This window comes from Dendrobates tinctorius, unplaced genomic scaffold (assembly GCF_039654945.1).
Source record: "Dendrobates tinctorius isolate UK_male_01 unplaced genomic scaffold, ASM3965494v1 ptg000127l, whole genome shotgun sequence".
Lineage (NCBI taxonomy): Eukaryota > Metazoa > Chordata > Amphibia > Anura > Dendrobatidae > Dendrobates > Dendrobates tinctorius.
Genome location: NW_027361795.1, coordinates 4,501,726 through 4,529,086, shown reverse-complemented (window position 1 = coordinate 4,529,086; position 27,361 = coordinate 4,501,726).

Sequence of the window (27,361 nt, the reverse complement as noted above, 5' to 3'; positions counted from 1 at the left end):
AAGCATTATTTTTTGCTTTGTTTTTTATTTTTATTTTTAAGGGGTTCACTAAAGGGGTTAACTAGGGGACAGTTTTATAGGGCGGGTCGTTATGGACACGGAGACACTAAATATGTGTACTTTTATTGTTTGTTGTTTTTTTATTTCCAAAAATTGAATTTATTAGGGACTATTTATTTTTTTATTTTTTAGTGATTTTTTTATAAATTATTTTTACACTTTTTTTTACTTTATTACTTTTGTCCCGGGGGGGGGACATCACTGTCTTGTGTCAGATCGCTGACCTGACACTTCACAGAGCGCTGTGTCAGATCAGCGATCTGACAGGAGCTGCTGCAGGCTTCCTCATGCCTGCTCTCAGCAGGCACTGAGGAAGCCGCCTCCCTACAGGCCCCCGAAGGCCCCTGCAGCAATCTTGGATCCTGCAGGGAAGGAGGCCCCCAGAGCAGCGCAGCACATCGCGCTGTGCTGGGGGTCTCAGGGAAGCACGGAGGGAGCCCCCTCCCTGCCGATGCTTCTCTTATCCCCCGGTACACTGCGATTATGTTTGATCGCAGTGTGCCAGGGGTTAATGTGCCGGGGGCGGTCCGTGACCGCCCCTGACACATAGTGCCGGATGTTAGCTGTGATAATCAGCTGACACCTGGTCGTGATCAGCGGCACTCCCCCCGGGGGCGCCGCTGATCGCGATGATGTACTATCCCGTCCCCGGTCATAGGGGCCCAGGTACCATGGATGGGATAGTACATCAGATGTCAGAAAGGGGTTAAAGGCAATGTTTATAGAGGAAGCAGAATGTGTTAGGGGCTGGCGGAACGCACCAAATAATAAGAAGATGGTAATAAGGTGTGTTCGCAGCCCGGGGTCCACCGTGCAGAGATGTTAACTGCTGCTCAATAACTACACAAAATGGCGGTATCGCACTGGACACATATGGGTTAAACGCCACTGCGTGTGTAGTAGCAACGGGATCTGTTGCTTCACAGAGCCACGTAACCGCATAACACAGATGCTGTACCCTGTTGACTGTCACAGGGCACAGCTGAATCAGCGCTAGTGTATGGTCGCAAGACTCTGCCCCCAGGACGCAGGGAAAGAGCCTCTCTAGACCCACTGAGCAAACGGCGTCGCACCTGCGAACGCTACTAATAGACGCTGGCTACTGTGGAATGCAGACCAAGTGCACAGTGGTGTGCAGGCAAAGCCACTACTTGGCGCTGAAGCTAGTCCCTGACTCTGCCTCCTACCTGCACTATCAGCCTAGGCACTAACTGACAAGGCTGAATAACACATGCGTACCAAGGGTAGGGGTTTCATAATGAGTCATTCACCAGAGACATTCACACGTGTGTAGGGGAGGTGAACTGATGTACGGACCTGTCTGTAGTGGGAAGGCAAAGGTATAGGGTGACTGTTGCATTTATAGATGGAAAACAGCTGGAGATAAAGAGGAAGAGTGTAATATTGGAGTTTGACCATTAGAGGGCAGTGGAGAGTTGTGAGGATTAGATTAAACAGCAGCCATTGGCTAAAGAAACTGTCAAGTCATGGAGGGCGGGGTTACCAGAACGAGAAAGATATAAAAGTGGGGGAGAAGGTTCTGGAAGAGTCAGTCAGTGAGAGGAGCGCAGGTGACAGGAAGATCTGCTGAGGAGAAAAGACAGGAAAGAAGCTCCGGAGGGGACTGACAGCTGAGACGGTCAAGGGGGGTGGCCCCGACGATAGAAGCCGCAGACAGAGACAGCCTGGGGGTAGCAAAGGAGGATGGACTCGGACTGGTGAAGCGCTGCAGTAGATGGGCCTAGGGCAGCTGCAGTGAAAGAGCCGCGGGGGTCATCATACGGAAGTCAAGAGGAAGTGAAGGTACCCGGGCCTGTGTGCGGAGAGTGTAAATTGCTGTCATGTGTTGCTGTGGTCGTCGTGACGATGGCTAATAAAGAAGACCTGTTGGACATGATCCTGTCTCTGCCTCAAGTCTGTCTGTGGCAAGAAACGGACCACCCCCCTGTCGGTTACCCTACCTACACGTGCATACAACACTCGCTCCACATGGACTGTACTAGCACACGGCCGAGCGATCCTTTTTTAGCCGCAGCCTTCCAGAACCTTACTGATGGCCCAATGAGCGTAGTAAAAAGAATCCAATATTATAGGAATTAGCAATACCAAAAGTAAACATATAATCCCTATAAAAACAACTTTTATTTCATGTAGCTATAAAAACCACCAGTTCCCAGTGAAATAATGGCAAATGCCACAATATAGACCAAGACTGAGATGCTGCAAGGCCCTACAATAAACTCAACTGATACCTTCCTGTCCGTGGAGGTTGGCACCCTAAGGATCCTGATTTTTTGGCGCCCCCACTCAGCGAGGACTGTTGTGAGTTCGTTTTTCCCTTCACCATTGAGGTCTGATGAACTCCCTCCTCTGGTGAAGGAAGGTAGTGAGGCTGATTACCAAACACATGGGCAGCTAGATGATGACTGGGTGGCTGGAATTGAGGACTGGATATAAGGCTGCCGACGCCCTTCTTCCTGGCTGGTGATTTTCCTGATGGATTCTAGGAGACCAGTCTGATTCCTGCATCTCAAAGCTAAGTTTTCTGCTCTTCTTTGTACTCTTCAGTTTTGTTTTTGTTTTTGCCTTGTTTTTTGGGAGTTCTGCCATCCCCGGCCGGGGGTGAGCTGAACTCCATTTTTGTCTCTGATCTGTTGATATTTTGCTCTGTCTTCAGAATATACCTGAGTGCTGATATAGTCTTTTGAAGCCTAGCGACTTCAGGGCCTGTTTTTCCTATCAGTCGGTTGGCTCATTTTGATAGGGTTTTTGTGGATGGCAGACAGCAGCTTTCCTATCCTGTCCTATGTAGTTAGCTTGGGCCCCATCATTTGCTCAACCTATCTTTCTATCTGTGTTAGTGTTTTCATCTTGCTTCACCATCATTATATGTTGGGGGCTGCCTATTGCTTTGGGGTCTGCTCTGGGGCAGTTTAGTTTTTCCCCTTTCTGTCTTTAGGCTATATAGTTCTCCGGCTGTGATCGAGGGGTCTAGGTCACCGTAGGAACCCCCCACGGCTACTGCTAGTTGTTGTGGATAGGTTCAGGGGTCTGCAATCCGATAGCTGCCAACCTCTCTGGTTTTTCTGGACTTAGCTGGTATTTTGTTTTTTCCTCCTTCGGTGACTCATCATAACAGAATCACCAGCCATACCGCAGATCCTAGGGTACTCAATAGCAGGAGAGAATTGTAAAAAAAAAAAAAAAAGTGTCAGAATTTTTTTTTGTGTGTGTGCATATTTTTTCCTCTATATCTCTGAGGCCGTAGGGGGAATTTTTCTCTCAATGGAGATGAAGCAATTGTCTGATCGTGTGGAGCAGCTCGCTGCTGAAGTGCGGGGAATTTCCACCTATCTTGCTCATTCACATGCTGCTGAACCAAAGATTCCTACTCCTGATGTATTTTTGGGGGATCGGTCTAAATTCTTGAATTTCAAGAATAATTGTAAATTATTTTTTGCCTTGAAGCCTAACTCGTCAGGGAACTCCGCGCAGCAGGTTAAAATTGTCATCTCTTTGCTGCGCCACGATCCCCAGGATTGGGCATTTTCTTTGAAACCTGATGATCCTATTCTGAATAATGTGAACGCATTTTTTCAAGCCTTGGGGTTGTTGTATGATGAACCTAATGCTATTGATCAGGCTGAAAAGACCCTGTTGGCATTAAGCCAGGGTCGGGATTCGGCAGAGTTGTACTGTCAAAAATTCCGAAAGTGGGCGGTCCTTACTACCTGGAATGATGGTGCCTTGGCAGCCCTCTTTTGGAAGGGTTTATCAGAAACTGTAAAAGATACTATGGTGGGATTTCCTGTTCCCTCTGGTCTTGACGATTCTATGTCATTAGCCATTCAGGTGGATCGGCGTTTACGTGAACGCAAAACTACACAAGAGATGTTACCACCTGTTGAACAAATGTCTGAACCTATGCAATGTGATAGAGTTTTGTCTAGGGCGCAACGTCAGGAGTTCAGAAGGCGTAATAAGCTGTGTTTTTTTGTGGAGATGCCTCGCATGTTATTTCTGTCTGCCCTAAACGAGAGAAACGTTGTGCACACACGTTTTCTGTGGGTGGTGTTCAACCTAAGTTTCTTCTGGCAATTACTCTGATCTGCTCCCTGTCCACATTTTCCGCCAAGGCTTTTGTGGATTCAGGAGCAGCTCTGAACCTGATGGACTTGGATTTTGCTAAACGTTGTGGATTTCCTATGACACCTCTGCGGACGCCTATCCCTTTGAGGGGGTATTGATGCTACTCCTTTGGCGAAGAATAAACCTCAGTTTTGGACCCAGGTGGTAATGCGGGTCGCCCCAGACCATCAAGAAAATTGCAGATTTTTGGTGTTGCATAATTTGCATGATACCATTGTTCTGGGGTTTCCATGGTTGCAAATCCATAATCCAATTCTGGATTGGAAATCTTTGTCTGTGGTGAGTTGGGGTTGTCGGTGTGCCCTTAGTGACGCTCCTGTTTTATCCACCTCTCCCCAGTCGCATGATGTTCCTGACTATTTGGCTGACTTTTATGATGTATTTAGTGAGAATGAGTCTGCGTCTTTGCCTCCTCATAGGAGTTATGACTGTGCAATTGAGCTGAACCCAGGGTGTAAATTCCCCAAGGGTCGGCTTTTCAATTTATCTGTACCCGAGCACGAGGCTATGCGATCCTATATTAAGGAGGCATTGGAGAAGGGTCATATTAGACCATCCTCTTCACCCTTAGGTGCTGGGTTTTTTTTCGTGGCTAAAAAGGATGGTTCATTAAGGCCTTGTATTGACTATCGTGCCCTCAACAAAATTACTGTGAAATATCAGTATCTGTTACCCCTGATTTCTGATCTATTCTCCAGAGTTAAAGGTGCTTGCTGGTTTACCAAGCTTGACCTCAGGGGGCGTATAATCTTATTCGCATTAAGCATGGGGATAAATGGAAGACGGCGTTTAATGCTCCGGAGGGACATTTTGAGTACCTGGTGATGCCTTTTGGGCTCACTAATGCCCCTTCTGTCTTCCAGTGCTTCATGAACGATATATTCCTAGACTTTGTGGATACATTTTTGATTATCTATCTGGATGATATTTTGATCTTCTCCAAGAATTGGGACTCTCATGTGGAACATGTTCGGACTGTGTTCCGGATTTTGAGGGAGAATTCCCTGTATGTCAAGGGATCGAAATGCCTTTTTGGGGTACAGAGGATTTCATTTTTGGGATTTATTTTGTCTCCGTCAACTATTGAAATGGACCTGGCCAAGGTACAGGCCATTTATGATTGGGTTCAGCCCACTTCTTTGAAGGCCCTCCAGAAGTTTTTGGGTTTTGCTAATTTTTATCGGAAATTTATAGCTAATTTTTCTGGTATTGCCAAGCCATCGACGGATTTGACTAGGAAGGGTGCTGATGTGCTGAATTGGTCTCCGGAGGCTGTTTCTTCCTTTCAGGAGCTGAAGCGAAGATTCACTTCTGCTCCGGTTTTGCGGCAACCTGATGTCTCACTCCCGTTTCAGGTGGAGGTGGACGCTTCTGAGATTGGTGCAGGAGCGGTGTTGTCCCAAAAAGATCCTGTGACATCTAAAATGAATCCTTGTGCTTTCTTTTCCCGAAAGTTCTCCCCATCCGAACGTAACTATGATGTGGGGAGTCGGGAACTGTTGGCCATGAAATGGGCATTTGAGGAGTGGAGACATTGGTTGGAGGGAGCCAAACACCAAGTTGTGGTCCTTACTGACCACAAGAATTTAATTTACCTGGAGTCGGCCAAGCGCTTGAATCCTAGACAGGCTAGGTGGGCCTTGTTTTTCACACGTTTTGATTATGTGGTCTCTTTTCTTCCGGGCACTAAGAATGTCAAGGCAGACGCCCTCTCTAGGAGTTTCCTTGCTGATTCTCCTGTTGTGACTAAGCCTGCTACCATCTTAGGCGAGGGGGTAGTTCTTTCTGCCATCTCGCCCGATTTGAGACGTGCTCTGGAAGAGTTTCAGGAGGACAAACCTGAGCGTTGTCCCAGGGGAAAGTTGTATGTTCCTGACCAGTGGAGGAAGAGAGTGATGTCTGAAGTTCATTGCTCTGCATTAGCTGGTCATCCAGGTATTTTTGGTACTAGAGATCTGGTGAGTCGGTCTTTTTGGTGGCCCGCCTTGTCTCGTGATGTCAGGAATTTTGTGCAGTCCTGTGGGACTTGCTCCCGGTCTAAACCTTGTTCTCGCTCTAGTGGCTTGTTGATGCCTTTGCCGGTGCCCAGGAGGCCATGGACCCATATTTCAATGGATTTTATCTCTGATATGCCTGTCTCTCAGAGAATAACTGTTATTTGGGTGATTTGTGATAGATTCTCTAAGATGGTCCATCTTGTACCACTCCCTAAGTTGCCATCTTCCTCTGAGTTGGTGCCCTTGTTTTTGCAACAGGTGGTTCGCTTGCACGGGATTCCTGAGAACATTGTATCTGACAGAGGAGTTCAGTTTGTGTCTAGATTTTGAAGGACTTTCTGTTCCAAGCTGGGAATTCAGTTGTCCTTCTCCTCTGCGTTTCACCCTCAGACCAATGGGCAGACGGAGAGAACAAACCAGACTTTGGAGTCGTATTTGAGATGTTTTATTTCTGCCGATCAGGATGATTGGGTTTCATTTTTGCCCTTGGCCGAATTTGCTTTAAATAATAGAGCTAGTTCTGCCACTTTGATGTCACCTTTTTTTTGTAACTTTGGTTTTCACCCTCGATTTTCTTCAGGTCAGGTGGAGCCTTCTGCCTGCCCAGGTGTTGACACTGTGGTGGAGAGAATGCACCAGATCTCGGACCAAGTAGTGGATAAGTTGTCTCTCTCCCAGGAAAAGGCCAAGCGGTTTTCCAACCGGCGTAGGACCGTTGGTCCCCAGTTTAAGGTGGGTGATATGGTTTGGTTGTCATCAAAAAATATCGCTATGAAGGTGGCTTCTCCTAAGTTTAAGCCTAGATTTATTGGACCTTACAAGATTTTGGAGATTATTAATCCGGTCTCTTTTCGGTTGGCTCTTCCTGTCACATTTAAAATTCATAATGTGTTTCATAAGTCCTTGTTGAAGAGGTTTGTTGAACCAGTAGTTCCTGTGGTGGCACCTCCTGACCCTATATTGGTTGAAGGCTAGACGGAGACTCCAGTATTTGGTTAAGTGGAAGGGTTATGGTCAGGAGGATAATTCCTGGGTCTCTGCCTCTGATATTCATGCCAAAAGATTGGTGCGTGCCTTTCATCGGGCTCACCCGCATCGCCCTGGTGGCATGGATGAGGGTTCGGTGACCCCTCCTCAACTGTTATGAGTTCATTTTTCCCTTCACCATTGAGGTCTGATGAACTCCCTCCTCTGGTGAAGGAAGGTAGTAAGGCTGATTACCAAACACCTGGGCAGCTAGATGATGACTGGGTGGCTGGAATTGAGGACTGGATATAAGGCTGCCGACGCCCTTCTTCCTGGCTGGTGATTTTCCTGATGGATTCTAGGAGACCAGTCTGATTCCTGCATCTCAAAGCTAAGTTTTCTGCTCTTCTTTGTACTCTTCAGTTTTGTTTTTGTTTTTGCCTTGTTTTTTGGGAGTTCTGCTATCCCCGGCCGGGGGTGAGCTGAACTCCATTTTTGTCTCTGATCTGTTGATATTTTGCTCTGTCTTCAGAATATACCTGAGTGCTGATATAGTCTTTTGAAGCCTAGCGACTTCAGGGCCTGTTTTTCCTATCAGTCGGTTGGCTCATTTTGATAGGGTTTTTGCGGATGGCAGACAGCAGCTTTCCTATCCTGTCCTATGTAGTTAGCTTGGGCCCCATCATTTGCTCAACCTATCTTTTTATCTGTGTTAGTGTTTTCATCTTGCTTCACCGTCATTATATGTTGGGGGCTGCCTATTGCTTTGGGGTCTGCTCTGGGGCAGTTTAGTTTTTCCCCTTTCTGTCTTTAGGCTATATAGTTCTCCGGCTGTGATCGAGGGGTCTAGGTCACCGTAGGAACCCCCCACGGCTACTGCTAGTTGTTGTGGATAGGTTCAGGGGTCTGCAATCCGATAGCTGCCAACCTCTCTGGTTTTTCTGGACTTAGCTGGTATTTTGTTTTTTCCTCCTTCGGTGACTCATCATAACAGAGGACTATCCCTTGCTGCCCTGTCAGTCCCTGGTAACACAGGTATCAAAACAATGACTGATAGTATAGAGATGAATAATAAGAGTGCCCTTGAGCTCATGCAAAAATCCCAGACAAATAAGCAAAAGAATACCACATCATGACATCAAGATCCACCATATTAGAAAACAGTGCCTTAGCAATGAGGCATATATACAAGATAAAAAAAGTGGCCACTTATCATTTGTGGAGTAACCTCAACGCGTTTCCCCACACCTGCAGTTCATCAAGAGGCATAACAGATGTAAAGAATGTCCATCATGTCAGATATCAGGATGAGATGGCACCGAGGGTCAGAGAGACCAGCCTTATATAGCCCCAGATCACTACTCAAATGAGTAACGCCCACATAATCAAGCGTTCACATCACAAGAAACTATACATGTGGTTAATTCCACAGGTGTCGCAATTTGTCACTCACATGTGCACACCAGACTTCCATGCCGTCGGGTCCCCGCGTGCGCTCTGAGGAACGCAAACAAACATGGCCGCGACAGCTTCCGGTTTCAAGTGAACATCACCGGTCAATTGCGCATGCCTGGGAACCAGACATGGAGTGCAAGGCCAGAAACCAAAATGGCCGCGATATACAGCCAATGAGGACTGCGCATGCTCTTATCCTATTCATTAAACGCGATAGTCGCGCTGATCAAGTCTTGGAGCGCGTCATATATCTAGCGCAGTATGGTCAACAGAGACCAGGAACCAAGATGGCCACGATTTAGCAGATAAAATGGCGCATGTCATAAAATCAGAAGTCAAACGCTGTTTTCAAACACATTTCCTCTATATAGCGCAATATAACACCTCAAAAGCGCGACAAAAAAAACATTCAATGTAACACATACATAGGGCCAGTCATGCAGATCCACATAATGAATTTCAAGAATGGAATATACGTGGAACATAGATAAAGTATAAATTGATACTAAAGAAAGTAATAAATAATATATTAGGCAAACCAACAATATGGTACACGTAACAAAACGTGTTAAGACACACCATTATGCTCCCCCATATATTTGAACCGGAACATTTAACAAACCAGATGATATTATATATTATATATTAAATGAAGCAGGTATAAGACATACACTCGTTCATCCCATCCGGGGAGAGGAATTGTAGACGAAATATCCATTCACATTCCCGCCTCAAAATGATTTTATCCAAATTCCCTCCCCTCACCCTGGGCTTTATTAGTTCTATCATGTTGAAAGTGGTCTCGTTCAGGCGACCATCATGAACAGCATTCATATGTCGGGCAACCGGAGTATCTAATTTATTTTTAATGTCGCCCAAATGTTCGCCCACTCTCACTCTCAGCTCTCTAGTGGTTTTACCCACATAGTCCATAGGGCATGTGCATGTCGCTTTATAGACTAGACCTTTTGATCTACAATTCCCAAAATCTCTAAGGCAGAAGACTCTTCCATTCGTTGCGCTCGTGAATGTTTTACACTGATTCATTGTGTTACATCTGGTGCAGTTACCACATCTAAAAAAAAACAAAGGTTTTCTATCCAGCCAAGTACCCGTTCTAACCGGTCTCTGATACAGGCTGTGTACCAGGCAATCTCCTATTGATCTTCCTTTTCTATAAGTGACACTAGGTTTTTGTGAGATAAGACCTCTCAGGTTAGGATCAGCCAACAGAATCCCCCAATGTTTCTTAATAGCTCTATATACTCTATCCAACAGTCCATCATATGTGCCAATCAGCCTCACCAGATTTTCATTAGCCACATTCTGTATCTCTTTCTTCTGGAAGAGGGAGGATCTCTCAACCTGAAAGGCCTCATCCCGTGGCCTTTTTAGAACATGCGCAGGATAACCCCTTATTCTGAATCTATCATAGAGGTCACTAGCCTGTTTCCTGAAGGTACCAAGATCGGAGCAGTTTCTCCTAATCCTGAGAAACTGGCCCTTTGGTATCCCCCTCTTGAGTGGAACTGGATGATGACTTGTCCATCTCAACAGACTATTCATCGCAGTTGGCTTCCTGAAAGTGCAAGTACCAATACTACCATCAGGTCTCTTCAATATAGTTAGGTCCAAACAATTGATGGTTGTGGTCTGACACTCAAACGTAAAATTAAGACCAATGGAGTTGATGTTAATGCTGTCAATGAAACGGTGGAAATCAGCCTTTGAGCCAGACCAAAAAATCAAAATGTCATCAATATATCTGGCCCAGAGGCTAATATATGGGTTCCACCATTCCTCCTCCTCCCCAAAGATAAAAGTTTCCTCCCACCAGCCCAGGAAGACATTTGCATACGACGGGGCACATGAACTCCCCATCGCAGTCCCCCTGAGCTGGTGGAAGTACTTCGAGTCAAAGAGGAAGTAATTCCGCGTTAAGACAAACGTGAGCAACTTGATGACAAATTGATTATGTGCCCAACACTCCGCTGCTCTTATCTGTAAAAAATGGTTCACAGCTTTCAAACTACAGTCATGTGGGATAGAGCTATATAGCGCCTCTACATCAATAGATGCCAACAGCATATCCTTCTCAATCATAACCCCATCGAGGAAACTCAATAGATGTGATGTGTCACGCACATATGAAGGTAATGAAGTCACAAAGGGTCTCGGGATCTTATCCAAATAGATACCACTGTTCTGGGTCAGGGAATCAATTCCCGAGACAATAGGACGACCCTTCAGTGGTTTGAGCCCCTTGTGTATCTTGGGCAGAGAGTAGAAAGTTGCTATAACCGGTGAATTTGACATCAAAAAGTGAAATTCATTATCAGAGATTAACTTATCATGTCTCGCTCCGTTCAGGATTGACAATAATTCACCCTTGAATTCCTCAGTCGGATCCCTACCCAAGATTTCATATGTGTCCCTATGATTTAACAGGGAATAACACATCCCCCGATATTTATCATGATCCATGAGCACTAGATTACCACCCTTGTCTGAGGCCTTTATAAGGATGTTAGCATTTTTTTCAAGTTTCTCCAGGGCCAATTTTTCACCAGATGGAAGATTTGACTGACCATGTGGATCAATATGTGGAATTTTCCGTAGATCCTCCTCCAGCATTTTGGTGAAAATGTCTATACTTGTTACCTCCTTGATGGGTGGCATTCTAGTGCTCCTATTTCTCAATGTGGTAAACGGGCCTATTTCCCGCTGTTGATCATTCTCCCTCAGGAGACCAGTTAGGGCCTCCAGACCCTCCAGTTCCTCCTCAGAAAGCCCCAACCGGAGACACTGTTCCCGATCATGCTGTTTGAAAAAAAGCTTCCATTTTAGGTTACGTCCAAAAAGATTAATGTCTTAACCCAATTGAAACAATTAAAAACATTCGTAGGTACAAAACTTAATCCCTTCTGAAGAACACAATACTCATCCCCAGATAACACATGATAAATTAATTATTTAGCCTTGATCTATTACGGTCTTTTCCTCAGATCGTACCCAACTGTTGGACCCTTGTCCAAAAAAGATGATTGCACTGAAGAGGAGGGCCCAGAGGGTGTTTGATAAGCACCCCTCCCGGCACCCCTTTGCCTGTATTGATTTCTGTGTGAGCACCATCTTGTTCTGTTATGCCCCCCTCTTCCCCTAAATGTATTGTGGTTATAAGTGCGTTCAGTATCAGAGGTATCAATATCTGAGGAAGACACTTCTGTGGAATAACCCCCTTGATACTCGTACGCTCTATTGTCCTTAAACTCAGCAAGGTCCCGGGTAAATTGGGAATGCTTCCTATCCTTCAGATTTATCTGATGGTTGAAGGCTAGTTTCTCTTTTAACAAACTCTGGGTCGGATTTAAGTTTTTGTACTTTTTCAATCAACCCGTTTAGTCTTTTTGTAGAGTCCTCAAACAACTTCTCCTCAATAAGAAGAAGTTGCATAAACCGAATAGATGATTCAATCGACTCTTTTGTCCAACCTGACAATAGGTGTGGGTTTGCAGTTCTAGGTGAGGGTTGTATATTTATGCTCAGGCCCTTGTGTACTATCCTATTTTTAATATAGTTCTCTAGGCCCCGTATTTCCCACCAAGACTTAATATTTTCTTTATAGACCAAATAGAGTTCCTTGAACAGAGTTTTCAAAGAAGGTTTTTCCATACTGTCTGCAATAGGGTTAGTGGAAAAAACCTGGTTCGCCCACAAGTCTGTATTGATGGGGGTAGACAAAAAGCTGGCCATGTCAATATATTTCAACTTAGTAAAAAGAATCCAATATTGTAGGAATTAGCAATACCAAAAGTGAACATATAATCCCTATAAAAACAACTTTTATTTTATGTAGTTATAAAAAACACCAGTTCCCAGTGAAATAATGGCAAATGCCACAATATAGACCTAGACTGAGATGCTGCAAGACCCTACAATAAACTCAATTGATACCTTCCTGTCCGTGGAGAATGGCACCCTAAGGATCCCGATTTTTTGGCGCCCCCCACTCAGCAAGGACTATCCCTTGCTGCCCTGTCAGTCCCTGGTAACACAGGTATGAAAACAAGGACTGATAGTATAGTGATGAATAATAAGAGTGCCCTAGAGCTCATGCAAAAATCCCAGACAAATAAGCAAAAAAATACCACATCATGACATCAAGATCCACCATATTAGAAAACAGTGCCTTAGCAATGAGGCATATATACAAGATAAAAAAAATGAGCTGTCATCTCACGGGCATGCTCAGATGGGAAAAAGCAGGACTTAGTCCCAGGAGCGTCTGCTCGCCGCTGACTAATGCTGCATGCTATAGCTGAACCTGTGGCAGCAGCAGCAGCAGCAACCAGACGCATAGCATTAGCCTGAGCAAGACACTGGAACTGACGTCTCTGCTGAGCAGGAGCCTCTGCGACTGAAGAATAATGGGAGACCGCAGAGGGACATGGCTTGAGATTCACCCTGTGCAGTGGCGGGGACTCGACGCCTAACAGATAGTAAGCTGAAATATGGTATAAGTTTTAGTTATGCAATAAATAATCTTCATTTTTAATATACGTTTAACCCTTTAATCATTTTATGTTGCATGGGTGTCAACAAATAACAACAGTCTTTACAGAGTTCAATAAAAATCTTTCTTGGAGTCCTTAAAGAGGTGGTCCACTACCCTAAACCAGTTACTGGTTTTGCCATAAATGCTTAACGATAGTGCCCACGAAGATCCCCATATACATTTTCTGCTAATTATCATGCTGTTTTATGCCTTTCTTTTTTACTTTCTTCCTGCACCCTGACACCAGCTCTGTTGTCATGGCAATCACTTCCTCTGCAGAATCCTCTGCTCACGTTTTACTACATTTCCCATCATTCCTTGTGCTGGCTTGCAAGCCAGCAGTGAGCATATGCCCTGTAACTCTGCTTACGCTCCTCCCAGTGTTCCACCAGTGTCACAAACAGGCCCAGCAGGATCTCCTCTCTAGGACACTGCAGGGAATAGAAGTAACACAAAAGCACCATAACACCAGCCCTCACAATAAAGATTATCTCCTACTACCCCTCACTAAGGCTACTTTCACATTATCGTTTTTTAGCGCTGCGCTTCGTGCGCAATAGAAAGTCATGCAAAAAATGCATCATGCGTTTGCGATTTTAGGCGCATGCGTTTTAACCAGTTTCTAGCCATGTTAACTCTTAAAATGCATGTGATTTCAAACGCAGGCATGCGCATGTCCAGGCGCATGCCTGCATTCCCATAGACAGTAATGTGTTATTTTGGCGCATTCCGTGCGCAAGCGTGCGCATGCAGTTTTTTTTACGCCGTTAGACGGACCCAAAAATGCAACAGGTTGCATTTGGCACACCTAGGCGCACACTACAAAAAGTGCATGCGCAAGAAAGTGCATATAAACGCGTGCAAACACTAGACAATGCGCCTGCACAATGCGCAGCGCTAAAAAACGCTAATGTGAAACCAGCCTTACATGGATGATTAGGTGGTATCACAATACAGCATTTAATCTTAATTATGACTGACATGTTTTCAGTAGGCCAGGAGACATAGACTATTGTTCATATGAGTTTCAATGTTGACTTTTTTAGATTGATTTCATGTTTGTGAATTGTTGAATGGATGTTGTTTACCTACTATATCAGCTCCTAAAGTTTATTGTGTTGCTATCTTTGGAGGACAGAGACGCAGGCGGCTCATTGAATAATCAATGTTTTCTAATATGTTGATTACCCATTGTATAAGTCCATGTAGCTTGTTGACCTGCAAACAGTGTAGGACAAACTATACAGATTGATCAAATACTCAGACAATGAAAGCTAACCTGATCCCACCTTTCCCCTGACCTGTGGATGATGGCCTGAACCACAAATGTGGCTTAAAAAGGGACCTTTATTCTTATGCAAAAAGACTCTACAGAACAACATAAAGAGGAATACAGATTTGATGTTCTACAGGATGCCAGCTTAAGGGACCACGGCCCTAGCTGGAGGTATACTGATCTGCTCAATTGATCATCACAGAACCCATAGAGACTTTCGGAGAAGACAGGTTGAGAACTGCAATCACCTGGTCCTGTGGACATATTCAGAGAAGTCAGGTTGGGGCCCTCCGGTCACCTGGCCCCATGGAGACATTCTGAGAAGCCAGGTTGGGACCATCTGGCAACCTGGCCCAATGAAGACGTTCGGAGAAGCCAGATTGGGACATCAGGTCACCTGGCCATGTACCTCATTGGACTGTCAGCTTCCTAAACTTGTCGTTACCTCCTCTCTCTGGGTGCGTGCCAAAGGCCGGCCCTGGAAGCCCCAAAGTCTCAGCTGCTCTAATCCTGGCAAGCCAGCGATAGGGTGAGACTCTGTAATTTGCCCCATATTGGATATTTGCTGGGACTGTTCTATATGTGGTTCAATAAACTATTGACAGACTGTTTTAGCCTCACCCTACGTTGCCCGAGTGGTATTCTGCCCATGGGAAAAGAGTGTGGGCATTCAGTTGGATGAGCCCTGATCCATGTAGTCTTTCTTAAGACAGTTGTGCCAGCGGATGAGAGCATCCGCTGACCATCGTGTTTCCACAGATGGATCAATGGATGGATGGATGGAGAGAGATCTGAACGTAAAGAATCTCTACACTATTAGTGTAATGAAGACAACTGCTTTAGGCTGGTTTCACGTTTGCGTCTGTGCACGCAGCGTTTGATCCGCATAGATCCGCATGCGTCATGCATACATTTATTAAACATGGTGTACACAGGGACATGCATTTGCATGTGTTCGCTGGTGGATGCGTATGCATGCGTCGTTTCGCGGTCTGCGGTGGGGTCTGGCGAACGCAACATGTTGCATTTTTTGAGGCGTCAAAAATCCATAAAATATGCGCAGGCATTCGCATGCATATGAGTGCGTCAAAAAACGCATTACTGTCTATGGGAACGCATTGGTATGCAAGGACATGCATTCGCTTGCGTTCGATACGCATGCGTTTTCACAATGAACAGGTCCAGGAAATGGTTTATTCCACCCCCAAAATGAAGCTGTATAAAAAGAGGGTGTGGGTACTGGAAGTTCATTACTCTCAAGCCTCTGGAAGCGATTGTTACTGCTTTGCTGCTCTGAATACTGCTTTGCTGATCTGAAGACTCTGGATTTCACTCAGGATGTGAGTATAGAAGCTATGAAAACTGTCTGTTTCTCTCACTGCAGTCTGTACTCACTTTTGTCTCTCTTGCAGTATTCCTGATCAAAGATGTCCTCCAGTGAAGAGCATACCTCCCAGAGCGGAGAGGAGACTGATGAAGTGAGTACATTTGCTACTGATTGGTAAGTACTGACTGTCAATATGACACATGTGGTAAAATCATGTATTTTTTTTACAGAACAGTTCCAGTGCGGCAGAGCAGGAGCAGACTCAGGCCCAAGTTCAGGTGGAAAGACGTATAAGTATTCTTGACTGTTTTTGATTTGTTTTATCTTTACAACGCTATTAATGTTTCTTTGATTTCTAGGTTCCACATTGTGAAGCCACCATTGACAACGACCTCCTAATCACATTGGTGCGTGATCGAGTTCCGCTGTGGGACACCCTGGATCAGCTGCACTCTGACACTGTGGTCATTCGGCGGCTATGGGATCAAGTAGCCAGATCACTGTTGGATGATTGGGACCATGCCACGCCACAAGTCAGAAATGATTTTTGTAAGTATTGCAATGTGGTCTGATGCGGCAGTGAACCTGTGGTGCATTGTTTTACAATTTCTTTTTTTTTCCCCTTCACAGTGAAGAGAGTCAAAGTCCGGTGGCGTTCGATGAAGGATTGCTTCAATAAGGACATGAGAGAGAAGAGTCGGTATCGAAGTGGTGCTGCTCAAACTATTTCAAAATACAAGTACCATCGTAGTCTCTCCTTCCTGAGGCTGGTCATCGAACGTAAGTATTTTTGTGTTGTATTCCATGGTATAACATGTGCATTTTTCTTTTCCATAGGATATAGTAGCATAGTAACATAGTTATTAAGGTTGAAGGAAGACTTTAAGTCCATCTTGTTCAACCCATATCCTATCCTAACTTGCCCTAACAAAAATTCCTTCCCGACTCCACATACGGCAATCAGGCTACCTCCCTGGATCAACGCAGTATTAAGGAAACAGGTGTATGTACCCTGTAATATTATACTTTTCAAGAAAGGCATCCAGCCCCTTCTTAAATTTTAGTAGGGAATCACTCATTACAACATTATATGGCAGAGAGTTCCATAGTCTCACTGCTCTTAGTAAAGAATCTGCATCTGTGAGTATGCTTAAACCTTCTTTCCTCCAGACGTAGAGGATGCCCCCTTGTCCCCGTCACAGGTCTAAGAGTAAAAAGATCATTAGAAAGGTCTTTGTACTGTCCCCGAATATATTTATACATTGTAATAAGATCACCCCTAAGCCTTCGTTTTTCCAGACTAAATAACCCCAAGTGTAATAACCTGTCTTGGTATTGCAGACCCCCCCAGTTCCCTAATAACCTTGGTCGCTCTTCTCTGCACCCACTCCAGTTCAGCTATGTCTTTCTTATACACCGGAGACCAGAACTGTACACAGTATTCTGTGGTCGCACTAGTGACTTATATAGAGGTAAAATTATGTTCTCCTCATGAGCATCTATGCCTCTTTTAATGCATCCCATTATTTTATTAGCCTTTGCAGCAGCTGCCTGACACTGGCCACTAAATGTGAGTTTGTCGTCCACCCATACACCCAGGTCTTTTTAAGTGACAGTTTTGCCCAGTGTTTTACAATTAAGCACATAATTATACATCTTGTCCGTTCTACCCAAGTGCATGACCTTACATTTATCCCCATTAAAGCTCATTTGCCATTTATCAGTCCAAGCTTCTAGTTTACATAAATCCTCCTGTAATATAAAATTGTCCTCCTCTGTATTGATTACCCTGCAGAGTTTAGTGTCATCTGCAAATATTGAAATTCTACTCTCTATGCCCCCGACAAGATCATTAATAAATATGTTAAAAAGAAGCGGGCCCAAAACTGACCCCTGTAGTACCCCACTGCTAACCATGACCCAGTCCGAGTGTGCTCCATTAATAACCACCCTTTGTTTCCTATCCCTGAGCCAGCTCTTAACCCACTTACACATATTTTCCCCTATCCCCATTGTTCTCATTTTATGTATCTACCTTTTGTGTTGCACCGTATCAAAAGCTTTTGAAAAGTCCATGTACACCACATCCACTACATTCCCTTGGTCCAGTCCAGAACTTACCTCTTTATAAAAGCTTATCAGATTAGTCTGACAGGAACGTTCCCTTGTAAACCCATGTTGATATTGGGTCATGAGGTTATTCTTCAGATACTCCAGTATAGTATCTCTTAGAAAACCCTCCAGGATTTTACCCACTGTTGAGGTTAAACTTACTGGCCTATAATTTCCAAGTTCAGTTTTTGTCCCCTTTTTAAAAATTGGCATCACATTTGCTATACGTCAGTCCTGTGGTACAGACCCTGTTAAATATACAGAATATATGTTGGCGCTTTAAATTTTTTTTTTGTAGTAATGTTTTTCACTTCTTTTTCAAACAAAACCTGGAGCAGCACTGCTGAACCTGGATCATCCTCTGTTGGAGTGGCCACTCATCAAACAGCCACCGAACAGTCCCAGTCATCCACCAGTGATGCAGCAAGTGGGCAGGCTTCACAGGCTGGAGAACAGGAAGCTGGTCCTTCAGGTTTTCCCCTGTCCCAGTCCCCTGCCACTGTTTTTTTTGCTCTTCTCGCCAGTGGCAGAAGGCCTTGAACAGGCAACTCATGCCCGAGTTTGTTCACATAGGCTCGGTCCAGAATAGCTTAAAGGCCGTTGGAGACAGACTGGGAAGTGGGTTTGCGCATGTGAAGTCACTTTTCAAGGAAGTCAACCTACACCTTGACTGCCTGGAAGCCTGGAAGCCGACCTTCAGAGACCAGCACAACATTTTTTTAATGCTATAGAGCGGGGCATGTCGGAAAACCTTACACCTGATCTACAGCTGAATGTGATGCAAGCCTGCCATGCTGCTTACAAACTCGGTACTTCCAGAAGCCACACATGGGATTTCCGGCTGTTCCACCACTATCCAGGTTCACCACCATTCCGAGTCCTGCTGCACACCTGCCTCAAGCCACCACCATGACAAGTCTGTGAGTCATTTCCTCGTCCAAATAAGCCAATGTCTACGTCGACAAATCTACAGTCAGCATCTGCAATCGCCATCAGAAAAATAGAAAAGTATTTTTTATAATTGAAAAACTCTGATCCACTTCCAACTGGTTTCCTAATGCGAATGTGTTTGCTGTCCACAGCCCCCAAATAGTTAGGAAAATTACAAATGTCCATAAATTTTGCAGCATTTTCCAGCCACGGTTCAGTTGTGGGTTAGGGGAGGAATTCTGCACGCAGAACATCACATAACATACAGCAGGTGTCTCCAACAATCCCAGAAGGGGTGGACACTCCAAACCAGAATTGGAAATGGAGAGATGATAATTTCTCTCCAGTAGCCAGGAATCTGCGGCACAGAAAATGGAAAAAAAAATCAGTACATGGCTTTTAGAAAAAAAATGGGGAAAAAAATCAGTACATAGCTTTTGGAAAAAAATGGAAAAAAAAGTCATTACATGACTTTTAGAACAATCATATTAATGACAGGTGTTTCTTTTTCAAAATTACGTACCTTAGTGTCACCAACAGACGTTCCTCAGCAGGAATTGCTCGCTGTAGCTGTGTGTCGTTGCAGCAACTCATCGAAGCTCTGTTCCGACATCCTCGTGTACTCTAAAAACTTCTTAGGATTTGCACGCAGCTCGGTGTACAACGAGTGGTAGAATCCATGGTTCTCTCGGACTTCAACGATGGGGTGTTGCCAGTAGCAACGATGTCGTCTTATCCGTCTTTCTCTTTTTCTTTCTTCATAACAAGCAACAGCAAACGCATAAGCCTAGTTCAATTCCAAATCCAGATTACAATATAAGCTCTCTATGCGAAGATCCATCTTGAAGCAGGATACAGCAGCAAAAGATGAGGATTTCATTTGTACAGGGGTCTATATAGAGAATTTCCATGAGACACGCCTGTTGGACGTGGCTTGTGTCAAGGAAATTCTCCTGGAAAAGCATTGTCCTATCAAACGCATGCACATAAATAACGCAAATGCATGTCAAAACGCATGCAAACACAGCGTTATTTTGACGTCATGTGTAAGATGATGCGGATAAAAAACGCTGCGTTAGCAAGCATTTTGACATGCGTTTGCACATGAAGATAATACGCTGCGCACCTATACACAAATGTGAACCTAGCCTAAAAGGCAATGCCATACACCAAAGACAACTGCTTAAAAGCAGCAACCTAATTACATTGCTACCAATAACTGAAAATGTAAAAAGCACCCTGTAATAAAACGATGGCTGTATCCAGGAGCTGACAAATTTTGGACTGGGGGCAAGCAGACAGCAAGGGCCCAATAGTGGTTACAGTATGATTGATATTCACCATTGGTGGGTTAAATACATAGAAGCACTGAAAGACCAAAACCTACTACACAGATATGATATCAAAAACAAAGCTTAGGGTATGGCACAAAAAATGAACATACTGCACAGCAATGTAACATAGTTAGCAAAAAAAGACATTTGTTCATCCAGTTCAGCCTATATTCCATCAGAATAAATCCCCAAAAGAACCTAATAACTGTAAGATACAATATTGTTACGCTCCAGGAAGAAATCCAGGCCTCTCTTGAAGCCCTCGACTGAGTTCGCCATCACCACCTCCTCAGGCAGGGAATTCCAGATTCTCACTGCCCTAACAGTAAAGAATCCTCTTCAATGTTGGTGGAAAAACCTTCTCTCCTCCAGACGCTGAGAATTCCCCTTTGTGACCGTCACATTACTTGGTATAAATAGATTTTTGGAGAGATTTTTGTATTGCCCTCCTACATACTTATACATGGTTATTGCATTGCCCTTCAGTCGTCTTTTTTCTAGACTAAATAATCCTAATTTTGCTAATCTCTCTGGGTATTGTAGTCCCTCCATCCCCTTTATTAATTTTGGTGCCCTCCTTTGTACTCGCTCTAGTTCCATCATATCCTTCCTGAGCACTGATGCCCAAAACTGTACACAGTACTGCAAGTGCAGTCTAACCAGGGATTTGTACAGAGGCAGTATAATGCTCTCATAATGTGTATTCAGACCTCTTTTAATGCACCCCATGATCCTGTTTGCCTTTACAGCCGCTGCCTGGCACTGGCTGCTCCATGTAAGTTTATCATTAACTAGGATCCCCAAGTCCTTCTCCATGTCAGATTTACCCAGTGGTTTCCCATTCAGTGTGTAATGGTCATAATGATTCCTTCTTCCCATGTGTATAACCTTATATTTATCATTGTTAAATTGCACCTGCCACCTTTTGGCCCAGGTTTCCAACCTATCCAGATCCATCTGTAGCAGAATACGATCATCTCTTGTATTGACTGCTTTACATAGTTTTGTATCATCTGCAAATATCGATATTTTACTGTGCAAACCTTCTACCAGATCATTAATAAATATGTTGAAGATAATAGGTCCCAACACCGACCCCTGCGGTACCCCACTGGTCACAGCGACCAAGTTAGAGAATATACCATTAATAACCACCCTCTGCTTTCTATCACTAAGCCAGTTACTTACCCATTTACACACATTTTCCCCCAGACCTAGCATTCTCATTTTGTGTACCAACCTCTTGTGTGGCACAGTGTCAAACTCTTTGGAAAAATCAAGATATACCACGTCCAATGACTCACCTTGGACCAGACTATAACTTACCTCTTCATAAAAACTGATTAGAAATGTTTGACAGGAGTGATTCCTCATAAATCCATGCTGATATGGAGTTAAACAGTTATTCTCATTGAGATAATCCAGAATAACATCCCTCAGAAACCCTTCAAATATTTTACCAAGAATAGAGGTTAAACTATCTGTGTGTGACTCTGGAAAAACAAGCCGAGGCGATTTGCCAGTTTTCCAGACCTACACCGTATAGAGCTGTCGGCTTTGCAAACAGTTTAGTATATGTGCTGTTTGATTAGGTTCCAAACTATACAGAGACAGCGTGTGTCACTCCGTATAAACATAGCCTGAGATTTACAATCATCCATACAGACACCGGATAGCGGTGTACGCTCCTCACACACTACCGTGTACCAGCTGGTATCACGGACAACTACAAGCTATCTGTGTGTTTTTCTGGAAAAACAAGCCAAGGCGATTTGCCAGTTTTCCAGACCTACACCATATAGAGCTGTCGGCTTTGCAAACAGTTTAGTATATGTGCCGTTTGATTACGGTCCAAACTATACAGAGACAGCGTGTGTGTGACATTCTTTAAATACACATACGGAGATTGTTAGTTACACAAAAAACGTATCCAGCTGTACACTTCTGATACAGTACCATATATCTGCTTGTTGTATTACGGTCAAATACATACTGGGAGAGTGTCTGTGACTAGCAAAAAATATACGTAGATTTAATTTTTTTAATACACCTTACACAGCTGGACGCTCCTCGTACAATACCATCTCTCTGCTGGTATTTTGGGCACATTTTCCCAAACATGATGAAGTATGGTGGAAGAGGCTGCGGACGTGGGCAGGGGGACGCGGCTGGTAGTGATGGTGGTGGTGCATCGGCTGGTTCTGGAAAAAACACAATAGCAGCTAAGGCAGGTGGTGTTGAGCCTGCATCATCGTCTGGCCCAAGAAGGCCTGTAAGGTTCCCTTTTCTTGAAGTAGGAAAACCGCTTTTAAAGCCGGAGCATCAGGAACAGGTTTTGGCGTACATTGCCGAAACAGCCACCAGCTCTATTGCCTCCTCTTCTAAACGTTCCTTACCTGCAAGCACGGAGTCGTCAGTGCAGGGTTCTGGTCAGGAAAAACACCTTTCCTTGTGTTCTTCACCTCCACCAAAAGTGAAGGATGCAGATGCCGACACTTCAGATTACTCTATGGAGTTCTTTTCACATACCATGCCTGGGTTATCCAGTCAAATCCTGAATTCCCCAGTCCAAGATGAATCTGTCTTGGAGTGCACTGATGCACAGCCACTGGTAGATGATTCTGCTGGTACATTGACCCAGAGCAATACATTGCCCTCACAGTGTAATGAGCCAGAATCTGACACAGATGAAACTCAGGTGCCCCTTCCCGCATACTATACCACCTTACATGGTGACACAGAGGAAGGTGCAGATGACTTTGAAGAGGAGGTGATGGATGACCCAGTTCTTGACCCGGATTGGCATCCATTGGGGGAGGAGGGTGGCGCTGGCAATAGTTCAGATAAGGAGAAGTATCCGCAGCAGGCATTGACATCGCAGCAGCGGTTATCTGGCAGGCCCATAGCTGTCCAAAAACGTCGACCAAAAAATAAAAGAGTTGCAGGACAACTTGGCCAGACGGTCAAGATAGCAGAGCCTGCAAGGCCAGAAAATGTCTACCATAGAGGAAGAGTGCAGTGTGGCACTTCTTTGTCCAAAATCCTACTGATGAGGCAAAGGTTGCCTGTAAGAAGTGCGGAAGGACGTTTAGCCGAGGTAAACAACTCAGAAATTTGAATACCAGTTGCATGCTTAGACATTTAACCAACATGCACTTGCAAGCGTGGATGGATTACCAAACGTCAGGTAGCACATGTGCACCTGCTCCGACTAAAGGTAGCCAGCAACGCTCTATCACTTCCCCCACTGTAACACCACTGCCACTGTTAAGCACACCATCAGCACAAAATGTTGAGGTGTCGTCACAAGGCCAAAGCACTCAGGGAATCACAATGGTTTTGCAACACAACACTGAATCTAGGCCATCAACACCAATATCATCACCAACCCCCTCTCACTCCATCCGGTCCACCGCTAGTTCCCCCATATGCAGCTCTCCAGTCCAGCTCACCCTACCAGACACTCTGAGTAGGACAAGAAAGTACTCATCCTGTCATCCGCGTATACTGTGTTTGAACCCCTACATTGCCAAACTAGCCTCGTTAGAGATGATGCCCTACCGTTTGGTTGAAAGCTAAGCTTTCTGCGAGCTCATGGCCTACGCTCTCCCACACTATGACCTACCCAGTCGGCACTTCTTTTCTCGAAAAGGCATCCCAGCCCTCCACCTGCATGTGAAAGACCACATTGTTCATGCCCTCAAGCAATCAGTGAGTGGAAAGGTGCACCTCACAACAGATGCATGGTCCAGTAGGCATGGCCAGGGCCGTTACGTGTCCATCACTGCGCACTGGGTTAATGTGGTGGATGCAGGCTCCACAGGGCACAGCGGCGGTGGAACAGTGCTCCCTATCCCACAGTATAGAAAACAGTTGCCTGTAGGCTTTCGAGCCTCCTCCTCTATAAGCGAAAGCTCGTCCACAGAGCGCAATCGCATGAGCACTCCATCCACAGCTGTCAGTGTTGCACACGAGGTATCCCACTATCGAACAGCTAGTGGTAAGCGTCAGCAGGTTGTGTTAAAGATGATGTCTGTTATGAATGGGAAACCGAGGAGGAAAAAAGACAACAAGCTAAGTCTCAGAAATACAGAGACGTTGGTAACTATGGAGATTGCAGATCCCTGATCTTACCCGCAACAACTAGCAGCAGTCGTGGAGCGTTCCTACGTTGGTCCTAGACGCCTCGTCACAACCGGAGAACTACATAAGCCTAAAGGAGGAAAAGAGGAAAACTTACTGGCCCAGAGCAGACCCCAAAGGAAAGACAGCCCCCCACATGTATTGACGCTGAAACAAGATGAAAATACAAACAAAGGCAGGAAAATAGGCTGAGCAAACGATGGGGCCCGGCTAACTAAAAAGGACAGAAAAGGAAAGACACTGTCTGCAATCTGCCAAAAAAAACTACAAAAATATTGTCCAACACTTCTGATAGCAAAATTAACCCTGAAGTCACTAGACTTCTAAACCTATATCAGCACTCTGAAATATTCTGAGACAGAGCAAAAAAGAGGCCAATCTAATAAGGGACAAAAAGCAGATTGGCAAATACTGATTAATAGGAGTGAAATTTCAGCATAGCTCCAGCAGGGGCAGGCTGATAACACAAAAACTGAATTGACCAACAAGCGCAAGTGTGAACATTAGCCAAAAACAAACTTAACTTGAGAAGACTGGAAGAGAGCTGAAGTCCAGGACCTGAGAAGCAGACTGAATCATCAGCACCCGGATAGGGCGTCGGCTGTCTTATATCCAGTCTGATACTCCAGAGATCCAATCGTTATCTTCCTCATCAGGTGGCAGATCACTACCACTTAAACCAACCGCACTACCTCCTGTCACCACCAGAGGGAGAACGGAAGGGGAACTCTCAACTGGTGGAGGAGAAAATGAGTTCATGATAGATGTCTTTAGGCGACTACAGACACACCGCGGAGGTACTGGCCGACTACTTGCAGCAACAAACTGAGTCATGGCTGGGCAGTCTACATCTTGAGCCAGGCAAGGTAGTCAGTGATAACGGCCGTAATTTTGTGGCAGCCATAGGCCTTGCAAAACTCACACACATACCTTGTCTGGCTCACACTTTGAACCTGGTGGTGCAGTGCTTCCTTAATAATTATCCGGAGTTAACATCCCTGCTCCATAAGGTGCGACGACTGTGCTCGCACATCCGTCACTCGGCCGAACATTCCAGTCATATGCAGAAGCTGCAGCGATTGCTCCACCTCCCCAAGCACCACCTAATTATAGACGTTGCAACAAGGTGGACCTCCACCCTGCACATCGTTGAGAGGCTGTGTGAACAGAGGCAGGCTGCAATACATTTGTGGGAGGATACACGGGCAGGTAGTTTGAGGGCAGACATGGAATTGTCGAGTGTGCAATGGTCAAAGCTGAAAGACCTCTGTTAAGTCCTTCAGTGTTTTGAGGAATGCACACGGCTGGTAAGCGCTGATGATGCCATCATTAGCATGAGCATCCCACTTATGCGTCTGCTCATGCAAAGTTTGACGCACATTAAGGAACAGGCGTCTGCAGCGGAGGAGGAGGGAAGCCTTGCTGACAGTCAGCCATTGTCTGGTCAGGGAACTGTCCTGGACGAGGGGGAGGAAGAAGAGGAAGAGGAGGAGGAGGGGGATGATTATTTTGGGCAAGAGGATGCTTCTCAGGGGGCAAGAGAAAATGTTGGCATTCCAAGGTCAGGTACAGGGTTTGCGTGACTGTAGGGATGTGGATTTTCCAGAAAGTGCTCCTCCACCCAGCAGTGGCAGTGCATTATTGACAACTGGAACATTGGCCCACATGTGCGATTATGCCTTGCGGATCCTAAAAGGGACCCCCGCGTTGCCAAAATGATGAAGGATGACGACTACTGGCTGGACAGCATCCTCGATCCACACTACAAAGGCAAATTACACAACATCATGCCACAGGAGAACCTAGAGATAATATTGGATAACAAACAAGCAACTCTGGGAAAGTTTGTTTGAGGCTTTCCCAGCACACAGCAGCGGTGCTGTTTCTCCCACGAGCCGTAGTGGGCACAATGGAAGAGATGTTCGTGGTGCACACAGCCGAAGTGGCATTGGAGACAGGGGTTTCATGACCATGTTGTCGACTGATTTCTCAAGTACCGCTCACACGACAGCTAATACTGCATCGATTCAAAGTTACAGGATACAGCAGTTGTCAACTATGGTTACAAACTACTTATCCTCCCATATCGATGTTCTCCCTCACAGGTCATTCCCCTTTGACTATTGGGCCTCTAAACTGGACACCTGGCCTAAATTGGCACTATATGCCTCACAGGAGCTTGCTTGCCCTGCTGCTAGTGTGTTATCTGAAAGAGTCTTCAGTGCTGCTGGATCAATCCTGACAGAAAAAAGGACCCATCTGTCGACCCAAAATGTTGATGATTTAACCTTCATTAAAATGAACCATACATGGGTTTCCAAGGATTTTGTCCCACCTTCCCCTGATGACACCTAGGTTGCCAGGAACCTGCCTCGCTTTTGTTCTCCTCTTCCCCTGACTTGCCCAATTCTGCCATTTACAGCTGCTGAATGTTCAGCCTACACATCAACATATGTCATTTTTTTAAACCTCCCTAACTGGGCTGCCCACCCCCCCTCAAGGGCTAGGGTCAACACCTGGCGCACCCAGGCAAGTGCCGCTGCTCTGAACAGGTGGATGGGCCCACTGATGGCCGACTGCGCTGGCACAGGGCCCCTCATAGTACAACACAGTGTCTCTGATGGTGGGGGGGCCAACTCGCCGTCAGACACACCAGCGTACTATGAGGGGCCCTGTGCCAGTACCGTTGCCCACGAGTGTGCCCCCCCTACTTGGTCATGGCCACAGTACTTGCAAGTTGCAATACTTACCTCTCTGTGCTCCACTGCTGTGTAGTCTGGGCAGTTAAATCCTTCACAGGGACGGCCAATAGAAATTTGGTGTATTGATCGATGATGGTTAAGATGTGGCTATCTCCTGTCCTGCTGGCCTCTACCTTCAGATGATCATTGGTTACCATTTGTAATAGACGTCAACTATCAATTGGACGCAGTGGCGCTTTATGATCAGCTTTCACAGTTTTCCTAGTCACAGACGTGTGATATTCCTGCCACCATTTTTCAATGTCTCCTCTCATGCCAATCTAAAAGAATCGCCTACGGCCTGTTGTTTCTGTCT